The following is an 18,803-nucleotide window of genomic DNA, read 5'->3' on the forward strand; positions in this document are numbered from 1 at the left end:
AGCGGACCAGACAATCCAGTGATCGATGTCATGAGAATCGATCCACGCAATTGATTATAGACACCAGCCTATATCAAAGTATGAGTGTTTTCCAAGAGGTTTTTCGAACATACGACCATCGATATCATGGCATCTGTCAGACAATAGGTACAGGCAGGACGACAGTTGTATGGTTAGCAAACCTGGGACAATGATGAGAACACAAATTTTAAGAGTCAGTCAGAGGTCAGACGCACGTGTCTGGCATAGTAACATAATCAGCAAACGCTGTCACCACAAAAGCGAGAACAAGAACGGAAATTGTGTAGGTACCTCCCGTGTGAGGAATTGGAAAATGTGAAATTGTAATTCTTGGTGTCCTCATATCTGTTTAGCGCATAATACACTAGATATTCTGATTTATGCTGATAAATGACTCTCCTCCTGACTATTAAGTGTCACTGTTTGCATGTCATTTGTGTTAAACCATTCATCTGGAGCGTCAGTTTATGAAACACTACCACAAAGGTTCTGCTCCACTGGTGCCACCCGTCACGTGCACATGCAAAGGCACGTCAATTGTCCACCTGGAAAAATAAAGTTCAAATGGTATTTATAAATCAGAATAGGGAAAATCCACCCACTGAATACAATGACATAGTAATCTTCTTGACCTAGCCGTGTATGTGTCATCATGCTCCTTCAACATTAATTGTCCCACATAAACCCCACCATATGTGTGCACACACGACTGTTGTCACGCAGACGAAATGGAAGCTTAGTCGAACCAAGACGCAGATTTGAACATTGTGTCATTTACAAAGAACGGTAGGTTATTGAACTAGATAGTTTTGTGAACTTTGTTTTGGTACGATCTACATTACACAGTAATGTGATACAAACTTTGTAGAAATGTTTTATTATCTTTTTTGGATATGTTGTCTACTTTATATTTTAACTGTTGACGTTTATATTGAAGGCAAGGCACAACCATAATTTTATTCAATGAAGTTTTAGTTACTAACTTCTTATCAGTCACTTTCGTTTTGTTTTAAAAAATATAGAAATAAAAAAGAATCTTTGAAGTGAATGGAAGTTGTCGTGTCAGTAAACTTCTTGTTACTTACTGAAAGCAAGATGACAGCATTCATCCATATCCATATGGTTAAAGCGTTCGCTCGTCACGCCGCAGACCCTGGTTCGATTCCCGACATGGGTACAATGTGTGAAGCCCATTTCTGGTGTCCCCCGCCGTGATATTGCTGGAATATTGCTAAAAGCGGTGTAAAACCATACTCACTGACTCACTCACTCATATGAATAGGATAAAATGATATCGTATCTAAACATTTTTTCACCTCTGAAAGCAAGGTGTTAGCATTCGTCTGTATTCACCAACAATAGAGGAGATGTCAGCCCTTGCCGAAAAAGCCATGGCGTCAGGGTATAATCTGGACCTGGTTGCACTGGACGGCGTTGTACTGGCAAGGTTCCTAGTTGATACTATGAAGAAGGTGAAAACGTACCCCATCAGAGACGACGACATCATCCTGTGTACATATCCAAAGTCAGGTAGGGTTCCAAGAAATAAGTACTGGTCTAGGTTTGGTTTGGTCCCTGGAAACATCTGCATAACAAGAGACGACTTAATGGCTCAATGACTTCAACTGAGGTCTGTACTAATATTATATATGTCTCAGTCAGGTATCTTATAAATATACATAATCAGTAAGATATAATCGTAGAATAGTCAGGAAATTAAGTAAGTATAGCGTCCAGGTGACCAGTATCCTGAGACAATTCCAATAGGTCATGCATGATTCACATTTGAATCCATATTCGTCATAATTAGATTCAGTTACCTCTTTACCTTGATCGGTTTGGTTAACGTTCACGAGCTTGCGCGGTTTTGACATCATTGCCTACGAACAAACCGGTTTTGAATTTGAATCTATTCGTTGAACTTATTTTGGATAACTTCACAAACATTCCATTTACAATGAATCTTCACATGCATCTTCTGTCTTTCCACAAGGTACTCACTGGGCGTGGGAAATCCTCAACATGATCGTTGCTGGCAAAGTGGGGTATACTAAACACTGGCTGAATTCAGCGTTTCTGGAATACAGGACTGAAGAGGAACTTGAGAAACTGGCATCTCCGCGAATTCTCCACACCCATCTCCTTCCGAGGTATTATACAAAGGGCAGAGAAAACGCTTTTTTTTAAAATGAATAACGGACGTGAAGTTGAACTCATAACATTTAGGAGAACCATGACGTCACAATACCAAGGTGACAATGGACAAATAACTGTCGCCTTCACATTTAACATGAATGAAATACTTTTCATTGCACCCACTACAAACAATCAAGTAAATAACATTTCCAGTATCACAAGTCATATTTTGTTTTAAAGTGAATTTAGTATCCTTTGTAATTTGGACTGAACAGCCTTCAACTATTGCTGCAACTAAGGCAACGTTTGTTAACGCACTTAGAAATCCGCGGAGTGATGACAACAGAATCAAATTTCTACGATTTTTTGGTTGTCTTTGCCTGTTGATAATTTTGTTTTTGCTCAATAACTTGTCCATTTTAATACTTGATTCAAAATAGGCAGGTATCGTTGAACCATGGACAATTCTTTTTCATGAGGGTGAAGGTAGATACTCGAGTACAATTATTCCCCACAACGCTCTTCAAGACTTGTCTCTCAGTTTTGATATTCAATACTAAGCGCCTTGCTTATGTCATCTATAATTAGCTTTGCGCGGTAATTTTGATGCAATAGGAAACTAAAGGTGCAATCCATAAAAAAAACCGTCATGTATTCATGTTCTTTAATATTCTAAATGCATATCAAAGACTTCATTTTAGAGAAACAGTGGCTATGTAATTGTGGCGTTACATTTAACATTGAATACTATTTACGACTGCAGCCAACTGCCAGAAGCCATGGACGAGTGGGTGTAAGGTGGTGTATGTCAATAGGAACCCAAAGGATTGTGCAGTGTCCTCCTTCAGTCAGGTCAGCAAACAAGTCTGGAAAGACAATCCTTTACAGAAGCCAACTTTTTCTGGCTCTTGGGATGACTATCTTGACTTGTTTCTGGATGGTTTCGGATTTAGTAAGTGCCGTAAACACTTGTACACATACATGGTGGCATAAATGAATAATATACTGGGTAAAACATTGAGATGACGTTTTAAAAGCGGAAATTCCTGCTTGCTTAAAAGTTAATATAGACTCTCAATATACATTATTGAGTTGTGTGAAGCCCTTTCTGGTGTCTTCGCAGTGACATTTGCTGGAATATTGCTAAAAGTGGCGCAACACCATACTCGCTCACTCAATCCAATAGCAGAACTTACATGCAATAACTTTTTTCTATCATTATTGTTTCAACAACTGTCACCAGTGCAGCGATATATTCATCATCTATCTACATCTCCCCTATACGAGAACTTTCACTCAGGCAACATCTTCGATCTCGAACTTCTCGTCTTCAAATACGACATCACATCCTCTATTAATCACAGCAGATGCATCACCACAACATTATCCACCACCAACAATCAACTGCCAGCAGAACCTCTGTTCTTTATTATACGTATTACCATCATGGCATCTCCAAAAATAATGTTCACCCCGTCACCACAATTCAACCCTTTCCTGTACCCGTGAAGATCTGGAGTAGAATTAGTCTTCAGCAACCCATGCTTGCCGTAAAAGGCGACTATGCTTGTTGTAAGAGGCGACTAACAGGATCGTGTGGTCAGGCTCGCTGACTTGGTGATGCATGTCATCGTAACCCAATTACGTGGATCGATGCTTATGATATTAATCACTGATTTGTCTGGTCCAGACTGCCGTCATATAGCTGGAATATTGCTGAGTTCGGCGTTAGACAACAAACAAACAAATAAGCAAACAAACAACCCTTTCCTTAACAATCACCACCATGCATAACTGGTCAATAGGGCATCCGCGTGGTTAAAGCGTCTGTTTGCCACAGCGAAAGTGCAACTCCATCACTCCAGATTGGTTCAGTGTGTTTCTGGTGTCCCCTGCCGTGATATTGATATTACAAAAGCAGCGCAAAACAACACCATGTTCCCGTATTACTTATTTCCTGGGCCTCATAATCACCATAAGAACACTTCATCAAAATTGGCATCAAATATTCTATTCCCATTGTATCAAGATTTAACCACCAACCGCATCAACATTTTCGCAATTTTCACCCAAAATATTACTGTCAGAATTCCCTACATATATTCTCCACCATTTGTGAAGCTAGTTTCTTCAAATACCTTTTCCAGCACCATGTGGATCGTACTTTGACTACAGACTTCAAATGACCAACATATTCGATGCTTACAAAGGCTTTGAAGTATGCAGTGTGCAGTATGAAGATATGAAAAAGGTATTTCCCAGATATATACAAATAATATTCTAGAAAGAAAAAATGCAGAGCTTCACTGGCATGATCCAGACAATTAGATATACCACTCAACATTTGCTGAGGATCCCCACTCAAAATGTAATGCATCTATTGATACAATATAGCCAAAGAAATACCAATAAAAGACCAATAATCAGTCAGATCTCACTCAAAATGAGAGTATCTGACTTAAACTGAAACGTATTTAAATAACGAAAACAAATACATTGTAAAAAACATCTCTCTGAAGGGCGTATGTGATCCATGTGATGCGGTCACAGCCTGACACCGTCGTCTCATGGTTTCAATAAGTATCTGGATGGTTTCCAAGGGAAGATTGTTCCACATTTCAGTATGAGCATTGTCGAGTTCCTGTAGAGTTGACGATTGGATAATTCGTCTTGAGAGCTCGTTCCACATGTGATTAACAGAGTGAGGTCTGGTGACCGAACTGGCAACTCTATGCGGTAATTGATCTCCTGCTCGAAGTAGGCATCAACGACCCTGGCACGATGAGGTCGTGCGTTATCGTCAATGAGTTTGATTACTACGTTGGAATCCTGAAATCCTGTTCTTGTCTACACCACATTTGGGGACGACGATCTGTAAAGTTTAGACAATATTTCAATTCATCAGTGAAAAGTATTGGAGCGCAATCCTGGGCACCGTTCCACGAAGCGATCTTACCATCGTAAGCCGGTGTTAAAGTATGGGAACTACGATCACCTTAGCCGTAAGATGGCTTTGTGGAACGGGACTCTGGTCTGTCAATTGACGTCATCTTCAAGCCCAATCGTGCGTGCCTGTGATGTATGGAATGCTTGCCCTTCCTGACCGGAGGCCAGCCACTTGGAGACCATTACATACTGTATGAGTATTAAAGCAGGTCATTTCTGCATGTGGTGGCAATCACGAAGTGATGACGTCATGGTATCGATTCCATGCCATGCCCAGCTCATCACACCTTGGCTGAAACCAAGCAATTTGCAACATAACGTTGTGCTAACCAAGTTTCAAGGATGCCAGTGTATCTGCCTAATTCTTTGGTCGTCCTACGACATCTTTGGTAAATCAGGTGAACTGATTTTAATGGCATGGCGCAGTTTAACATGAATATCCCACTAAAACACAGTAAAATGATTCGACCAGGCCTTCAAGTATCATCATTCTCTTAACGTATTTTGGTATAAAGCGATTTTCCGCTTTCTGGGCAGCTTCTAATCCACAAGACCATGAAGGCGGAGAACGACGTCTTTGACGTTGAGGGTGCATTTAGTTCTTGAAATCCTTAGTAGCAAAATGTGTTGTGCTCTCTGATAATGATGTTATGTTATAAACACGTTATATGTTTGCTCACACTCAAGATATATTGGCACCTGCAGTCGTAGAACATTGGAACCATTCGCAGTTTAAACACAACCGTGAGCTAATGTCTCTACCGTTACTATATTGAGTGAGTGAGCAAGTGAGTGAGTTGGGTCTAACCCCGCTTTTAACAGTTGTCAAGTTATATCGCGGCGTGTCAGCTTAATGTGGGAGAAAAGCCCGAAGTGATGCAGGTCTCAGACGTTTACCACTTCGTTGAAACCCAAGAGTACGGGTATGGTGCTGACAAACCTAGAAACATAATCGGGGCGAACCGGGATTCGAACCCACAATCATAGGTTTCTGGCGTGCCCAAGGGACGCAACTCTGCACAGCGAATCGCGGCGCCTTAGACGACTGGGCTACCCGTGCCCCCTGCATAACTTATGTATATCTTTAGAATAAGGAATATGTGTATATGGTAGCATAACTTATGTATATCTTTAGAATTATAATGATTCTTTTTGTCAGGATTGCGTTAGGGAGACAAGACGAATGGCTGAATACCTTGGGCGCCCTCTACCGGAACAAAAATACAAGGATATATCTGAAGCATGCTCCTTCAAAAATCTCAAATATGCCAGCGAAACAATCAAGGATCAGAGGTATCACTATAAATGGCAGGATGGGTCGAGCGGATACTTCAGGAAAGGTAATTGAAATAGTGTGGACCTGATGTGGAATTCTGACCCGACAGAGGTCATAAATCTTCGTACGACCAATGTTTTCCTCATGTATCAGAACGAAAGAAAATATTTTCATAAGCACTTTTTCCCCAAAGCTGATCGGTAAGGTATTTGAAATAAAGCCAACCAACTTGGCATATTATCATCTCGTGTCTGCCACGTCAAAACATGTGGACTGCCTGCCTTAGAGAAAATTATGAGATACAGACAATAGCGTGAACGTGAGCTTGCAGGGGAAAGATCGTTCACAGGATGCATGTGGCAGTTTATTGAAATGTTCAGTATTGAGGTGATTTAAGTACTACAGTGTAAATTATAGTAAGTGAGTGAGTGAGTTGGGTTTAACGCCGCTTTTAATAATATTCCAGTTATATCGCGGCGTGTCAGCTTAATGTGGGAGGAAAGCCCGAAGTGATGCAGGTCTAAGACGTTTACTACTTCGGTGAAACCCACGAGCACGGGTATGGTGCTGACAAACCTAGAAACATAATCGGGGCGAACCGGGATTCGAACCCACAATCATAGGTTTCTGGCGTGCCCAAGGGACGCAACTCTGCACAGCGAATCGCGGCGCCTTAGACGACTGGGCTACCCGTGCCCCCTGCATAACTTATGTATATCTTTAGAATAAGGAATATGTGTATATGGTAGCATAACTTATGTATATCTTTAGAATTATAATGATTCTTTTTGTCAGGATTACGTTAGGGAGACAAGACGAATGGCTGAATACCTTGGGCGCCCTCTACCGGAACAAAAATACAAGGATATATCTGAAGCATGCTCCTTCAAAAATCTCAAATATGCCAGCGAAACAATCAAGGATCAGAGGTATCACTATAAATGGCAGGATGGGTCGAGCGGATACTTCAGGAAAGGTAATTGAAATAGTGTGGACCTGATGTGGAATTCTGACCCGACAGAGGTCATAAATCTTCGTACGACCAATGTTTTCCTCATGTATCAGAACGAAAGAAAATATTTTCATAAGCACTTTTTCCCCAAAGCTGATCGGTAAGGTATTTGAAATAAAGCCAACCAACTTGGCATATTATCATCTCGTGTCTGCCACGTCAAAACATGTGGACTGCCTGCCTTAGAGAAAATTATGAGAAACGGACAATAGCGTGAACGTGAGCTTGCAGGGGAAAGATCGTTCACAGGATGCATGTGGCAGTTTATTGAAATGTTCAGTATTGAGGTGATTTAAGTACTACAGTGTAAATTATAGTAAGTGAGTGAGTGAGTTGGGTTTAACGCCGCTTTTAATAATATTCCAGTTATATCGCGGCGTGTCAGCTTAATGTGGGAGGAAAGCCCGAAGTGATGCAGGTCTAAGACGTTTACTACTTCGGTGAAACCCACGAGCACGGGTATGGTGCTGACAAACCTAGAAACATAATCGGGGCGAACCGGGATTCGAACCCACAATCATAGGTTTCTGGCGTGCCCAAGGGACGCAACTCTGCACAGCGAATCGCGGCGCCTTAGACGACTGGGCCACCCGTGCCCTCTGTAAATCATAGTTCGAATTTATGAATGCAGATATGTGCAGATTAAAACTGATAGTCCTTGAACCCAGAGAGTAGCCATTCAACCTAAAGAAGACATTAGATTTAACCGAACTCGCCCTCTCATCACTTTCGATGTCCTTAACGAGTAAGTGTGTATTTTTTGTCATGGTTGAATGGGGACAATAAATTCAGACAATAACGTTCAGTGTTTCGTTCCAATTCAGACGTTATGAACTCCAGTTTGATCTAGGTTTTAAATGAAAGAATAATTATTATGACGCCTACGTTAGATTTCGTCAATCTATGACCTATGTATGCATTTATGACCAATTTCGTATTAGATTAAAAGAGTTGTATCATTGTTTAGTATCTGTTTGGTAATGTCTTTAGTGTTGCATATGCTTCTTTCAGTGTAAAACAAAACATCAATCAAAAAGCACATATTGTCAGTGTATGTGATTGTATTATATGTGGGAACAAGAGATAGAGAATATGTATTTGTAGAATGGCGATTTGCTGAGTTTAGAGTTTCTCCGTGAAATCTTTGCAAACGACGTCACTTGTATACATAAACATCCCCCAACACACACTGTCAGAAAAATAGGAGGTAATTGCAGTAGGTTCCGCTTATTGTAGTCAACAAAAGAAGATATTCAACGTTATATTGCATATTGTTTTTAAATGTTTCGGCTTATCAGCACGTTTATTGTTTAACATATACGACGGCTACATGGGCTATGTAAAACAATTCCTATCTGGCTTGAGTCCCGTGTAGATCCGGGTTAGAATTGGTCTTCAGCAACCCCTGCTTGCCATAAGAGGCAACTAACGGGATCGGGTGATCAGGCTTGCTGACTTGGTTGATGCATGTCATCGTATCCCAATTACGTGGATCGATGCTCATGATATCAAACACTTGATTGTCTGGTCCAGACTTGATTATTTAAAGACCGCCGTCATATAGCTGGACTATTGCTGAGTGTGGCGTTAAACAACGAACGAACAATATGAATATCAAACGTGGATGATGTTGATTCTATAACATGTATTTGACAGGTGAAACTGGTGACTGGAAGAACTTCTTCACTGTGGCACAGAGCGAGAGATTTGATAAAATATACGAAGAAAAGATGAAGCAGCCTCTCCTTTGAAATCTGCCATAAACATATCTTTCTTTTACAAACTTATAAAATCTAGCACGCAAATCAACGTTTTATCATTTTTAAACTTCACCTTCTGCAAGGTATTATTTGCACACTATTATCTGCTCTCCCAGTAATCTAAGGCGCCAAAATTAAAACTGCTGAAAGTGACGCAAAAGCCCTCATATTCACTCGTTAAAAGAATTGTTTTACCCGTGTGCAAGCAGTTCACTACTTAATTCCAGATACTGATTTATAATTGGATATTCCTTGCCCGTTCGGTTCCAAATTCCATTTAGCGCTGTTAAATCTAAAACCGAGCTCTACATTGAAAACACAGTAACATTGACTCATGACCCGAGTGATCATGAATATAACCTACCTACTTTTGTTTATGTTCAACAAATCAACTAAAGTCCCTGTGCCACTGAATAAGATTTAATGCAAAGTTATGTTTTTTACCAAATCTGAAACAATTTCATTTTGCAACAGATTACAGACTCCTGTAAGTGTTCAAATGATTTAGTTTACCATACTGACTTCATAAAATGCGTGATTTCATAAAAAAAACATGAACATGCCAAAATGTCAAAATGAATTAACAAATCAAGAGAGTGTTTGTCCACCTCTTGTTGCGATGCAAGCAACACATCTTCGTCTCATGGAATGGGCCAGGCGTCGCACAAAGTCCTGTGGGATATCTGTCCATATTTGCTGGAGCATGTTTCGAAGTTCCTGGAGTGTCTGTGGAACACGTGCTTGACGCCGAAGGCGCCGATCCATCTCATCCCACATGTGCTCAATTGGTGAAAGATCAGAGGAGCGAGCCGGCCAGGGGATGACATTCACAACACGTCGAGCAATATGAGGCCGGGCGTAGTCATGTAGAAAGGTAATGCCTGGGCCATAAACGGTAGAACAACAGGGCTGATGATCTCGTCGCGGTAGCGCTGTCAATTGAGATTTCCCTCTACCACTATCAAACGGGTCTTCTGTCTTGCTGTAATCCCACCCCATACCATAACGCTGTCACCCCGAACCTATCTCCTTCCATGACACAATGATTGACGTAACGTTCACCTCGACGTCGGTACACTCGAATCCGTCAATCGCTGTGGCTGAGGTGAAAATGAGACTCGTCAGTGAATAGAACTTGTCCCCACTGCATGGCCGACCAGCGTAGACGCTGTCTGCACCGCTGTAGACGTGCTTGACGGTGAAAATGGGACGTCTAAATGGGACGCCTGGTGGGTCTTTTAGCGACAATCCCTGCACATCTGAGGCGATGACGTACGGTTTGTAAATATATTCGTCGAAGGCCAGGGATGCTTCATGCAGTCACTGTTGCTGGCTGGAATCGATTTCGTAGGTGTGTTGTTCGAATCCAGTTGTCTTGTCGATTATAGGTTACGCGTGGCCTGCCACTCCGAGGATGGTCTCTGACTGCATTCGTTTGTTGCCAACGTTGCCATAAACACCAAATAGTGTTTCTGTGGACGTTAAATTATCTTGCAACATCACGTTGACTCGATCCTGCTTCAAGCATACCAATGGCTCGCAGACGCTCATTTTCGGACAGGCGTGGCATTTCGTAATGTTGAATAATTGCGTAATTTTGTTGTTTTTCAGGGTGGTTGTTGTCAGCACGATGCCAAACAATGCATATGGAATCCCGTTAACGCACGTGCTTTTATACCTATTCTTGGGTAGTGAATAAATGTCAACTTTTGCATGGAACGCACGCTTTTCTGTAGCAGCTGCGTTTTTGTGACTTGATTCCATTCTTGAAAACCAAACTTTACTTTACTTCACTTTACAAATACGATAGGAAAACTCATTTTCAGGAGCATGGAAAACGGGAATATATTCAGAAGTGGTGCTGTCAAGTGTAGTAACGTTGATCAACTAAACCTCCATTCAGAAGCACTTACCCCAAGTATGAAAGACACACTCAGATCACAACCAACTCAACTCAACATACATGTTCCCAGTTTCGAGGTATCTCGACTTCCTGTCACTGCAAAACCGTCAACCATTTGGACCGATTGACGCATGGATTGATCACCTCATTCTTGGACAAGAAACGATATCAGAGATGAATTCTTCAGATAAAGATCACCTAACTCATGCTCTTATGAAGCTTGAGAGTGAGCGCGATCTGCCTAAGGTTGACGTACCGAAGTTCAGTGGTAAAGCTATTGAATGGCCTTGTTTCATCGAGCAGTTTCATGCGCAAGTACATACTCGACCCGGAATACTTGATGTTCGGCGAATGGACTTACTTCAGTCTCACTTGGAAGGGGATGCAAAACACCTTGTGCAAGGACTAAGAGATTCAGGTCGCAACAATGCTTTAGCACTACAAGAGTTAAAGCGTGCCTTCGGCCATCGTATCAAGGTCGCAAGAGCTTTCTTGGACAGAGTGACCTCAGGATCGATGATTGCAAGTCACGACCCATCATCTCTTCGATAGTTCTACTTTGCTATCCAGTACTGCATTACAACACTTGAGCAATTTCAGTATTTGTCTGCTTTACACAGACCAGATATTGTGCTCAGAATTGCAAGACGCTTACCAAACGACAAAATGACAAAATGGAATGAGTTTGTGCGACACATCACAAGAACCAGAGAACCCAACCTGTATGATCTCATGAATTGGCTTAGAGACTGGGTACATGCAGATTTCAACCCTTATGCTGTTGCATTCGCTGCTCATACATAAACCCAAATGAAATTGTCTAAACATGACGGATCTTAGGGTACAAGGGACCTGAAAGACAAAGTACAGTATATGCTACAACAGTTTCCATGCTAGACATACAAAACAGTAAGACTTCAGTCAAGCAATATGACAGTCGTTCAAAGTTACCATGCCCAATGTGTAAACAGCCTCATCATCTATATCACTGTCCACTGTTTTCAAACGAGCCTGTTCCTGAACGAAGTACTGTCGTCACTGAGAATAAACTCTGTTTCAACTGCTTGAAACCCTCTCACACAGCAGATAAGTGTTTCTCTTTGATGGCATGCCGAGAACCAGGATGTGGCAAGAAACATCACACATTGTTGCATCGAAATAATTCAGAAACAGTTGAAGCAGTAAACAAGAAGATGCGGTCATTTGGAAACACAGTGTTCTTTCAGATTGTGCCAACTCTTGTGTATGGACAGAGTGGTAGAGTTATGAAAACGTTTGCATCGTTAGATTCTGCCAGCGATGTCACCTTGATTCATAATGAGTTGTTATTCTTAACTGAGTTTTTTTTTGAGTTGCCACAAACCCTTAGAGGATTTTGGCTGGCCGTTAAATAATATTATACCATCGGACAGTATCAGACTACAATAATGCAGAAGTAGGCAGCTCGTGCCGCTGGTTATGCTTGCTGTACACACTGCTGGTACTTGCTACATTCTCCACGATGTAACCATCATTAGAATCGAACTGATACCCATCGAATGCCAGGGCACTGACCTGGAAGTAATTCTGGTCGCACGTGGTATGCCAATTTGAAACGAAAAGTATCTGGCAAAATATAGAGGCATTGTTACGACGTAAATTGTAATAAAAAGGTAAATTGTAATACTTGCAGCAAATTGTAATAGTTTTGACGTAAATTGTAATTACAACGTAAATTGCACCCACAGTCGTAGAATAATTGAACCATTCGTAATTCAAACACAACCGTGAGCTAATGTCTCTACCGTTACTATATTGGGTGAGTGAGTTGGGTTTAACGCAGCTTTTAACATTATTCCAGTTATATCGCGGCGTGTCAGCTTAATGTGGGAGGAAAGCCCGCAGAGATGCAGGTCTCAGAGGTTTACCACTTCGGCGAAGCCCAAGAGCACTGGTATGGTGCAGATAAACCTAGAAACATAAGAGGGGCGAACCGGGATTCGAACCCATAATCATAGGTTTCTTGCGTGCCCAAGGGACGCAACTCTGCACAGCGAATTGCGGCCCCTTAGACGACTGGGCCATCCGTGCCCCTTGTTAATAAAGCTTCACGTCCTCATTATTACAGTGGTAAAACACAAACAAACGATTATGCTGCGTTAGGTACCACCGACGCAGTATGCAACACTACACCTAAGTTTATGTTTGTATAGAGAAACACTAGAGAATGTGTAGTATCAACCAAGCCAGCAAACAGATCTGGAAAGGCAACCCTCAAGGTAAATAAACAAACTATACAGGCCCATGGCACGACTGATAACAGTATTTCAGAAGGAATACAGTAAGTCATCTGATCAACTGTCTTTTGAACTTATTTGATATTTTAGGGAGATTATTCTTGAATATGACACCCCCTTCTTTCCTATACCTTAAACGATTCATCAGCCCCACTAACTCACTGTTACCAACATCGCCACATCCAGAAACGACAACCAGCCCATGGCTACCACCAAGTCACTGCTACCTATATCGCCACATGCAGTAAGGACAACCAGCCCATGGCTACCTCTAACTCACTGCTACCAATATGGCCACACCCAGTAACAACAACCAGCCCATGGCTACCACCAAGTCACTGCTACCAATATCGCCACATCCAGTAACGACAACCAGCCCATGGCTACCACCAAGTCACTGCTACCAATATCGCCACATCCAGTAACGACAACCATCCCATGGCTACCACCAAGTCACTGCTACCAATATCGCCACATCCAGTTACGACAACCAGCCCATGTCTACCAACAAGTCACTGCTACTAATATCGCCACATCCAGTAACGACAACCAGCCCTTGGCTACCACCAAGTCACTGTTACCGATATCGCCACATCCAGTAACGACAACCAGCCTATGGCTACCACCAAGTCACTGCTACCAATATCGCCACATCCAGTTACGACAACCAGCCCATGTCTACCAACAAGTCACTGCTACTAATATCGCCACATCCAGTAACGACAACCAGCCCATGTCTACCAACAAGTCACTGCTACTAATATCACACCCAGTAACGACAACCAGCCCATGGCTACCACCAAGTCACTGCTACCAATATCGCCACATCCAGTAACGACAACCCCATCCCATTTGTACAACAAACACTATTACCAACCTAAAACGCCGACAATCACCACCATTCAATCGCTGTGTCGCTATGAATAGCTTGAGGCCCTGTTACACGACAGTACATTATCGGGGAACCACATGATAAAGTGTATTAAATAATGTGTGTATAAGATTAAAGAAATACAATGAATTTCGCCCATACATATAAACGAAACATGATGCGTACGCTTAAGACATTGCATGCGTTGATTCTGTCCAGGAAAGGAGAAGAATTATCGGAATACCATGTTCTTTTAAGAACATCAAACATGCCAACGATAATCTCAGAGATCAGAATTTCTCATGGTATCTGGCAGGATAGCTCAACATGATACTTAGAAAAGGCAAATTGAAAGTTATCTTGTAATAAATATGATAATTCTGAATATGTGTTATTGTGATGAAAAGCGCGCTTACTTCAAAGCTTACTGTGTTTATTCTTATCTGCAAGTTACATTAAGGCTGGTTCCTTGTTACCGAGCAACAGACATGTGCCTTGAACAAGTGACACTGGCTATTAAACTATGTTTGATTTTGTAGACTGATACTGATCATGTATTGAAGGCCACAGAGTCACAGTATAACGAAACAGTATGGCTGACTTACTGATGACCATTCGTGACCAACTCGTGTTATTCCGGGGCAAGCCGAACAGCGACTCGTGCCCGTCTCATGACCTTTTTGACGGGTTCCGTCTAATATAAGCGCAAACGGGCATACCTAAAACAATTGTCAACTCGTGGTTCACATATATTTCAGATGCAATTAAAGCACATCGGGATCTGCGGTATCATACAGGATGATTGAACACATTTAAGTGTGTCTTTGGTATATTTTTAGATGCAAGACATATGCAAAATCAACAATTATTTCTGAGGGACTCTGTGACGAAGAACTTGAAATCAGACGCGCATTCTGATAGGTTTGTCGTATTTTCGCGCATAACATTCATCGATAGGGGGACGAGTCTTCTTGCAGATGACGGAAAGGGGCGAGTGGTGACGAATGACTGATGACGTGACTGTAAATCTTAACACACTAACTATGACATAGTATGGATACAGTGCTTCTGTTTTTGAAATGTAACAATGAAAAGTAAAATAGAAATAATGTCAAACTCTCCTTGGTGTCCAATCAGGACTTTGACCATTTTCAAATATACCTCAAAGTGATATTTCTAAACATAATAAAAATGTAATTAAGTCTATATCACTCTGTAAAGGTCTGAAAATTCACCTACAGTGGTCCCCCAAGATGATTGTGACCCTTTACATGCAGTATTGACGATTTCTACATGCGTACTCGGCCCGTAGTTTTACCTTGATAGGGGCATTCTGGGGTTTATCCCTAACCTGTGGTACGAATTGGACTGACCTTCCACGAGACGGTCAACAAGCCCTCGACCAAGTAAAGTAAATCTTCTACCTTGCCACGTTTTAGATGACGACTGTTGTAGTGAATGAGTAAGTGAGTTGGGTTTAACGCCGCTTTTAACAGTATTCCAGTTATATCACGGCGTGTCAGCTTAATGTGGGAGGGAAGCCCGAAGTGATGCAGGTCTCAGACGTTTACCACTTCGGTGAAACCCACGAGCACGGGTATGGTGCTGACAAACCTAGAAACATAATTGGGGCGAACTGGGTTTCGAACCCACAATCATAGGTTTCAAGGGTCGCAACTCTGCACAGCGAATCGCGGCGCCTTAGACGACGACGACCTTTTGTAAGCAAGGCAGAACTACCCCTGTATCCACAAGAGAATTTAAGCAGTGATGTAATGGTGTTTGGACACATTTTATTATGATTATTATGTACAGATTAAAATAAGAAATGCGGCAAAGGGGCACAGTCAGGCTTGTTCGGCTTTCATTCGGCTTGGGGCCACTGCTCCCTCTTCGCGCAGCCCAGACAGCGAATGGGACTTCTCCCAGGAACCGATGCCCTGTCAAACCCACCCAGAACTTGTCGGATAATGTGAAGCCTCCACACCATGAACAATTGTTCATGATATATTCGGAATCGCACAGTCGACTCTGATTCAGCAGATATATCTTATGAATACTGAAACGGTTTTGACGCGTTCATTCCTAGTCGCCTATTTTCTTTTCATAAAAATATGTTTTTCAAGCTTCACTATTAAATCACAAATCCGGTATATCAAATTATCGATTTTTTAAATAATTCAAATGAATCATAATAAAACTCTCTCAATTAAACCAAACACTACCAGATGCGGTTAATGCTACTGTTTATTTGCTTTTTTATTTTCTTTAAAGCAACATTCAGCAAAACATTTCAGGTGTAAGGTAATTCAAACTTTGTATTTACACTGCCTAAGAAAAGGAATTGTTGCATGCATATTTTGGTATATGCCTACTCTGGAATAAGACCCTGTTTTGAAAAGGATCTGGTCAATGTATGTCAAAGGTCAAGTTCAGCTTTACGCTTGTTTATTTACTCTTTCATCTGTAGCTGTGGTACGTTACATGTGCATGTGCCTTTAAACCTATGACAACTTACCAGATGTAATTGTCAATAGTTTATTGTGAATATGAAACGTCATAAATAACCAGTCTCGATTATTCGCCAAAACAGATTCCATTGGATGTAAAAGCCAAAACAGCCGTAAAAAGTACATGAATTGGTAAACTTTCAATGCCAGTAATTGTTGCACTGTTACTTGTACAGTCTTGAGACTGTTATCTTGAAGGTCAAAGTCTGGATGTGTTGTTTTAGTTTTGCATGAGTCTGTGACTACTCGATTGGTGATTCATGTGATATAGTCGCTGAAACATGCTATAACTATAACATTTCTTTAAACACATTACCAAAAAATTTACATTTTCGCAATGTTTTCAACAACTTTGCTCATAAGGTCAATAATTGTCTTGTCTTTTACAGACTTATTCACACGCTGCGGTAATGTATATTAAACAAACAAGCGAAATGCAGTTACAACTATGATTGTGTATGCATCTCAAGCCTGATCCGCCACTAAAAGTGTTTAGCCTGATTCTTGATTTGGGCTAGAATTATGTGTTAATATCAAATTCATGCACACATGTTAGTTATTCAAATCATCATTATATTTTTTTTTACAGAAATAAATTGTTTCTTATATTATCGTTTGAATCTGATCACGTCGTTTATATACCACTAAGCAAATGCTGAATTATGCCCATTGAATCAGACACATTTACCTCTTCCAAATCTCAAAAAAAGTTTTGTATTTTGTGCCAGGGCAATAGAGACACATTATTCAAGGCTGAACACGGCCACAGTATAGGGATTGTTCCACATTGCTCTCCAGCAGTCCTCCGTGACGTGGCTTAACTATTGCCGACTCATTATGGTATTGTTTATGGCAAGTCATGTAAGGTGAGTCATGCATCATTATCATTGAAGACTTTACCATTGTACACTTTTAATTCAGGAGTCGAAAGGTAGGTAGGTTAAGGTAGGATCGGAACAGGTTTTAAGAAAACTAGACGTGTCTTGGTTTGTATAAAGTATACTTTCTACATCACGTCAATTTTCAACGCTTTAACTTTCAGTACTACTTAATAGTTTGTATAACATTTACAGACATGGATCATTCAGAAAGAAAATGAAGCATGACCATGGCCTGTAGTCATCTATTTGCGATCATAGATTGTGTTGAACTGTTGTTCAAAGATTCGTATTCCTTCATTAATATCACGCCATTGCCACGTTCAAAATGTAAATCAATCAACGTTTTGTTTTGAAAGGCTTTGAGTTCACTGCAGGGATGGTTAAACGGTATGGCAATTTGAAACCATACAAGTCTATAAAAAATAACGCTGTCTAAATATACTCAACAAAGGACAACTAATATATCTCTTACTTAATAATATCGTTGTCAAAATGTTCTAGATAAGTGAACATGTTAATAAGTTTGAAAATGTTGAAAACCCTTTAATACTTCCTTGAGAAGACTCTAAAAGCAGGGAAGAGAGACTTTGATGAAAATTCCAATATAAAACGACTTAATATCAGTGTGATGTCAATGTACCTAAATCAATATTTTTACAACGCAACTAACATCTGCCCACCTTTGATAGCTGAATCATATCCCACAGTAACTCATTCTTTGACAAATCTACCAGGTTGTGCTGACATGCAGTTAAGCTGGAACAGGCGGTGTACGTTACTTTAGCGCAAAAGCATAGCTGATCGGATACAAGTTCAGGGCATATGTCTGTGAATGCATACTCTGTATCTGAAGATACACCTTGACTAGTCTGGCTGAATGTGGCCAGCATTATCATTCATGTGAACCCAATATAATGTCATCAAATCAGACGAAGGGTCACGATATATGGCAACGGTCAATCTTCCATTTGTTAATATATAGAGCTCATTGTTTGTGTGTGTGTGTGTGTGTGCGTGTGTGTGTGTATGTGTGTGTGTGTGCGCGAGCGTGTGTGTGTGTGTGTGTGTGTGTGTGTGTGTGTGTGTGTGTGTGTGTGTGTGTGTGTGTGTGTATGTGTGCGTGTGCGTGTGTGTGTGTGTGTGTGTATTTAACGCTACATTCAGCAATATCAGCAGTGTTCCCTTTGATCATTTGATCACAGTTTGTCAAG

At 41.1% G+C, this 18,803-nt stretch overlaps 1 pseudogene; it reads left to right on the plus strand.

Moving 5' to 3' along the window:
• Positions 1-765: 765 nt before the first annotated feature.
• Positions 766-9,142, plus strand: LOC139448819 (sulfotransferase 1C2A-like; annotated as a pseudogene).
• Positions 9,143-18,803: the final 9,661 nt, after the last annotated feature.

This window comes from Haliotis cracherodii, unplaced genomic scaffold (genome assembly GCF_022045235.1).
Source record: "Haliotis cracherodii isolate W230 unplaced genomic scaffold, xgHalCrac1.p SCAF_7, whole genome shotgun sequence".
Lineage (NCBI taxonomy): Eukaryota > Metazoa > Mollusca > Gastropoda > Lepetellida > Haliotidae > Haliotis > Haliotis cracherodii.